Source organism: Dreissena polymorpha, chromosome 6 (genome assembly GCF_020536995.1).
Source record: "Dreissena polymorpha isolate Duluth1 chromosome 6, UMN_Dpol_1.0, whole genome shotgun sequence".
In the NCBI taxonomy this organism is placed as follows: Eukaryota; Metazoa; Mollusca; class Bivalvia; order Myida; family Dreissenidae; genus Dreissena; species Dreissena polymorpha.
In genome coordinates, this window is record NC_068360.1 from 35011667 (window position 1) to 35018952 (window position 7286).

A 7286-nucleotide genomic window follows, 5' to 3' on the forward strand; every position below is an offset into this window, starting at 1 on the left:
AAAGAAGTACTAGAAACCCCTTTCAGGAAGCCTGCATTGATCTGAGCTGCCTTTCTGCCCCTGTTACTACATGGAACCTCATTTCTAAGCTTAAAATGCTTGCCTACATATATGTATCTTGTTCATTTTAACCTTTCCGTCCATTCTATACCCCCAAAATGAGCATTTTTTCTTTCGCTTGGTTCTGAATCCCCATTTTTTACCCAGATTGCCACCATAAAAATAGTCAAAAGTACTTATTTTGTGCCCAAAATATGAAAATTTGTATTCTCTTGAACCTCTAAATGACAGCTGGCAATGCATATTGACCATCTGCTGCAGTTTAAAGGCACCCATGACATTATATGCTAGGATATATCATTGGCCTCTGGCAAATAAATGGGCTCCGAGCGACAAGGCGCGTTTCAAGATTTCACACTTTTATTGGTGCTAAACAACAAGTTATTGGAAGCTTATTGATTTCTTCTCTTCAAAGTATCTTTGATCTCTCATTTGTACTAATTTGTTTATTGTCTTGGATGAAATTGGATTTTCTTTGCTTTGAAATTGACATTTTTGGGGTGATTTAAAAAAAAACACACAAAAAAGACATTATCAAAATTGCTTAGAGTGAAAATATCTAACAAATTCATTCTTTCACCACCCCGCATAAGCCCCACGTGCATGTCCATTTGGTTTGTTTTGGTATTTTGTTGCAGATATTGAACTTAGCACATTTAAACCTTAAAGGGACATTTAAGCTTTAACAGGCCTAAAATGGCCTTCTTTGGACCGAAAACACCTGCGTGTGAAAATATGAAAAAAAATGGCCAAACGGACAGATAATCCAGCCAAACTTATTACATGTGTGCAATATGAATAGGGAGATAAGAATATGCAAGAAAAACACATTTTAATCAGAAGATATTTTTCCTTTAAACTAGCTTTAGGTAAAAAATGTAATATCATCTGCAAGTGCAAAATATGACTGGGAAAGCTGATTTTTGGTCATTTCTTAGCAAAAGAGAGAAAATTAGTGCATTAAATGCATGAATTCAGATTATTTGACCTGGAATAGTTGTTTTTCAAGTTGACCCCCCACCCTTGTATAGCCAAATAAGGGCTAAATTGCTTTCCGACTTAAATTCAAAGGCATTTTGGTTGACTGTGTAGCGTTATTGTGCTACATGCAGTCAGAATTCAACGCCAAGGACTCCGCAATCCAGTAACGCAACAATAGCTTGTGCGTAAAGCATGAACATTCAAACAGAGCCCCATTTTACCTACATGAAATTGCGGACATTTTACAGTTTTGACAGTGCAACAGATGCTTAACTGAGCCAGCTTTCATATTTAGTACAATCATGCATATAACAAGCTTTATCACCTCATATTAGTCATAGAAATACACTTAAAATACATAAATGCATGTTTTTTCTTCATTTTATATCTATTTCTATTGGGTATTTGACTTTTCAGGTAGAAGAATGTCTGCGGCTAAGCCGAGGGCCACTTGATAAGGGTTGTTGATGGTTAAAACAGGTAATTATACTAATTTTGTTATCATGTACACAGGCAACTAAGCATATTTATGATGCTTAAGGTGTGAAATACTGTCCTAATCAGTTTTGTGGTCACTCAAACTCTTGCCGTCGTGCAATTCCCATGCAGTTTGTATCGATTATTCCGCGTCCTGACACGTTAAAGCTCCTGCTCTGTTGGCAGCAGAAGTTGGCACTCAACATGTTTATCCTTGTTCCTGAGCATGAATGCAGCACAGCTGAGTTGATTTGCTACTTGTTACCCTACAATTAGCTTGTGTTTGGTACTGTTTTCTCACAATATGCTTACAGTCATGGTTCCGGCTTGAGAAGATGTCGCGTCTCGACTTAAAACATAGGATTGTCTGTAGCGAGTGTCCCCTTCATCGTTTACATTAGAGGATCTTTTTGACAAAATTTGGCACTTTCAGCAACCAGTTTTGTTTTTTATTTGGTAAATGCTTCTCTCAATTCAGTGATTTAAGGGCAGTATTGACTTTATTCGCTTGTCTTTGCATACAGAGGTGACATGGATCAATGATGTTGATGTGTTGAGAATTCTGCGGGAAGCTGTGTCCCCCAAAAGAAGTACTAGAAACCCCTTTCAGGAAGCCTGCATTGATCTGAGCTGCCTTTCTGCCCCTGTTACTACATGGAACCTCATTTCTAAGCTTAAAATGCTTGCCTACATATATGTATCTTGTTCATTTTAACCTTTCCGTCCATTCTATACCCCCAAAATGAGCATTTTTTCTTTCGCTTGGTTCTGAATCCCCATTTTTTACCCAGATTGCCACCATAAAAATAGTCAAAAGTACTTATTTTGTGCCCAAAATATGACAAATTTGTATTCTCTTGAACCTCTAAATGACAGCTGGCAATGCATATTGACCATCTGCTGCAGTTTAAAGGCACCCATGACATTATATGCTAGGATATATCATTGGCCTCTGGCAAATAAATGGGCTCCGAGCGACAAGGCGCGTTTCAAGATTTCACACTTTTATTGGTGCTAAACAACAAGTTATTGGAAAGCTTATTGATTTCTTCTCTTCAAAGTATCTTTGATCTCTCATTTGTACTAATTTGTTTATTGTCTTGGATGAAATTGGATTTTCTTTGCTTTGAAATTGACATTTTTGGGGTGATTTAAAAAAAACACACAAAAAAGACATTATCAAAATTGCTTAGAGTGAAAATATCTAACAAATTCATTCTTTCACCACCCCGCATAAGCCCCACGTGCATGTCCATTTGGTTTGTTTTGGTATTTTGTTGCAGATATTGAACTTAGCACATTTAAACCTTAAAGGGACATTTAAGCTTTAACAGGCCTAAAATGGCCTTCTTTGACCGAAAACACCTGCGTGTGAAAATATGAAAAAAATGGCCAAACGGACAGATAATCCAGCCAAACTTATTACATGTGTGCAATATGAATAGGGAGATAAGAATATGCAAGAAAAACACATTTTAATCAGAAGATATTTTTCCTTTAAACTAGCTTTAGGTAAAAAATGTAATATCATCTGCAAGTGCAAAATATGACTGGGGAAAGCTGATTTTGGTCATTTCTTAGCAAAAGAGAAGAAAATTAGTGCATTAAATGCATGAATTCAGATTATTTGACCTGGAATAGTTGTTTTTCAAGTTGACCCCCCACCCTTGTATAGCCAAATAAGGGCTAAATTGCTTTCCGACTTAAATTCAAAGGCATTTTGGTTGACTGTGTAGCGTTATTGTGCTACATGCAGTCAGAATTCAACGCCAAGGACTCCGCAATCCAGTAACGCAACAATAGCTTGTGCGGTAAAGCATGAACATTCAAACAGAGCCCCATTTTACCTACATGAAATTGCGGACATTTTTACAGTTTTGACAGTGCAACAGATGCTTAACTGAGCCAGCTTTCATATTTAGTACAATCATGCATATAACAAGCTTTATCACCTCATATTAGTCATAGAAATACACTTAAAATACATAAATGCATGTTTTTTTTCTTCATTTTATATCTATTTCTATTGGGTATTTTGACTTTTTCAGGTAGAAGAATGTCTGCGGCTAAGCCGAGGGCCACTTGATAAGGGTTGTTGATGGTTAAAACAGGTATAATATACTAATTTGTTATCATGTACACAGGCAACTAAGCATATTATGATGCTTAAGGTGTGAAATACTGTCCTAATCAGTTTTGTGGTCACTCAAACTCTTGCCGTCGTGCAATTCCCATGCAGTTTGTATCGATTATTCCGCGTCCTGACACGTAAAGCTCCTGCTCTGTTGGCAGCAGAAGTTGGCACTCAACATGTTTATCCTTGTTCCTGAGCATGAATGCAGCACAGCTGAGTTGATTTGCTACTTGTTACCCTACAATTAGCTTGTGTTTGGTACTGTTTTCTCACAATATGCTTACAGTCATGGTTCCGGCTTGAGAAGATGTCGCGTCCGACTTAAACATAGGATTGTTGTAGCGAGTGTCCCCTTCATCGTTTACATTAGAGGGATCTTTTTGACAAATTTGGCACTTTCAGCAACCAGTTTGTTTTTTATTTGGTAAATGCTTCTCTCATTCAGTGATTTAAGGGCAGTATTGACTTTATTCGCTTGTCTTTGCATACAGAGGTGACATGGATCAATGATGTTTGATGTGTTGAGAATTCTGCGGGAAGCTGTGTCCCCAAAAGAAGTACTAGAAACCCCTTTCAGGAAGCCTGCATTGATCTGAGCTGCCCTTTCTGCCCCTGTTACTACATGGAACCTCATTTCTAAGCTTAAAATGCTTGCCTACATATATGTATCTTGTTCATTTTAACCTTTCCGTCCATTCTATACCCCCAAAATGAGCATTTTTTCTTTCGCTTGGTTCTGAATCCCCATTTTTTACCCAGATTGCCACCATAAAAATAGTCAAAGTACTTATTTTGTGCCCAAAATATGAAAATTTGTATTCTCTTGAACCTCTAAATGACAGCTGGCAATGCATATTGACCATCTGCTGCAGTTTAAGGCACCCATGACATTATATGCTAGGATATATCATTGGCCTCTGGCAAATAAATGGGCTCCGAGCGACAAGGCGCGTTTCAAGATTTCACACTTTTATTGGTGCTAAACAACAAGTTATTGGAAGCTTATTGATTTCTTCTCTTCAAAGTATCTTTGATCTCTCATTTGTACTAATTTGTTTATTGTCTTGGATGAAATGGATTTTCTTTGCTTTGAAATTGACATTTTTGGGGTGATTTAAAAAAAAACACACAAAAAAGACATTATCAAAATTGCTAGAGTGAAAATATCTAACAAATTCATTCTTTCACCACCCCGCATAAGCCCCACGTGCATGTCCATTTGGTTTGTTTTGGTATTTTGTTGCAGATATTGAACTTAGCACATTTAAACCTTAAAGGGACATTTAAGCTTTAACAGGCCTAAAATGGCCTTCTTTGGACCGAAAACACCTGCGTGTGAAAATATGAAAAAAAAATGGCCAAACGGACAGATAATCCAGCCAAACTTATTACATGTGTGCAATATGAATAGGAAGATAAGAATATGCAAGAAAACACATTTTAATCAGAAGATATTTTTCCTTTAAACTAGCTTTAGGTAAAAAATGTAATATCATCTGCAAGTGCAAAATATGACTGGGGAAAGCTGATTTTTGGTCATTTCTTAGCAAAGAGAAGAAAATTAGTGCATTAAATGCATGAATTCAGATTATTTGACCTGGAATAGTTGTTTTTCAAGTTGACCCCCCACCCTTGTATAGCCAAATAAGGGCTAAATTGCTTTCCCGACTTAAATTCAAAGGCATTTTGGTTGACCTGTGTAGCGTTATTGTGCTACATGCAGTCAGAATTCAACGCCAAGGACTCCGCAATCCAGTAACGCAACAATAGCTTGTGCGTAAAGCATGAACATTCAAACAGAGCCCCATTTTACTACATGAAATTTTCGGACATTTTACAGTTTTGACAGTGCAACAGATGCTTAACTGAGCCAGCTTTTCATATTTAGTACAATCATGCATATAACAAGCTTTATCACCTCATATAGTCATAGAAATACACTTTTAAAATACATTAAATGCATGTTTTTTTCTTCATTTTATATCTATTCTATTGGGTTATTTTGACTTTTTCAGTAGAAGAATGTCTGCGGCTAAGCCGAGGGCCACTTGATAAGGGGTTGTTGATGGTAAAACAGGTAATTATACTAATTTGTTATCATGTACACAGGCAAATAAGCATATTATGATGCTTAAGGTGTGAAATACTGTCCTAATCAGTTTTGTGGTCACTCAAACTCTTGCCGTCGTGCAATTCCCATGCAGTTTGTATCGATTATTCCGCGTCCTGACACGTAAAGCTCCTGCTCTGTTGGCAGCAGAAGTTGGCATACTCACATGTTTATCCTTGTTCCTGAGCATGAATGCAGCACAGCTGAGTTGATTTGCTACTTGTTACCCTACAATTGCTTGTGTTTGGTACTGTTTTTCACAATATGCTTACAGTCATGGTTCCGGCTTGAGAAGATGTCGCGTCCGACTTAAACATAGGATTGTTGTAGCGAGTGTCCCCTTCATCGTTACATTAGAGGGATCTTTTTGACAAAATTTGGCACTTTCAGCAACCAGTTTTGTTTTTTATTTGGTAAATGCTTCTCTCATTCAGTGATTTAAGGGCAGTATTGACTTTATTCGCTTGTCTTTGCATACAGAGGTGACATGGATCAAATGATGTTTGATGTGTTGAGAATCTGCGGGAAGCTGTGTCCCCAAAAGAAGAAGTACTAGAAACCCCTTTCAGGAAGCCTGCATTGATTGAGCTGCCTTTCTGCCCATGTTACTACATGGAACCTCATTTCTAAGCTTAAAATGCTTGCCTACATATATGTATCTTGTTCATTTTAACCTTTTCCGTCCATTCTATACCCCCAAAATGAGCATTTTTTCTTTCGCTTGGTTCTGAATCCCCATTTTTTACCCAGATTGCCACCATAAAATAGTCAAAAGTACTTATTTTGTGCCCAAAATATGAAAATTTGGTATTCTCTTGAACCTCTAAATGACAGCTGGCAATGCATATTGACCATCTGCTGCAGTTTAAAGGCACCCATGACATTATATGCTAGGATATATCATTGGCCTCTGGCAAATAAATGGGCTCCGAGCGACAAGGGCGTTCAAGATTTCACACATTTTATTGGTGCTAAACAACAAGTTATTGGAAGCTTATTGATTTCTTCTCTTCAAAGTATCTTTGATCTCTCATTTTACTATTTGTTTATTCTTGGATGAAATTGGATTTTCTTTGCTTTGAAATGACATTTTTGGGGTGTGGGTGATTTAAAAAAAACACACACAAAAAGACATTATCAAAATTGCTTAGAGTGGAAAAAATATCTAACAAATTCATTCTTTCACAACCCCGCATAAGCCCCACGTGCATGTCCATTTGGTTTGTTTTGGTATTTTGTTGCAGATATTGAACTTAGCACATTTAAACCTTAAAGGGACATTAAGCTTTAACAGGCCAAAATGGCCTTCTTTGGACCGAAAACACCTGCGTGTGAAAATATGAAAAAAAATGGCCAAACGGACAGATAATCCAGCCAAACTTATTACATGTGTGCAATATGAATAGGGAGATAAGAATATGCAAGAAAAACACATTTAATCAGAAGATATTTTCCTTTAAAACTAGCTTTAGGTAAAAAAAGTAATATCATTGCAAGTGCAAATAGGACTGGGAAAGCTGATTT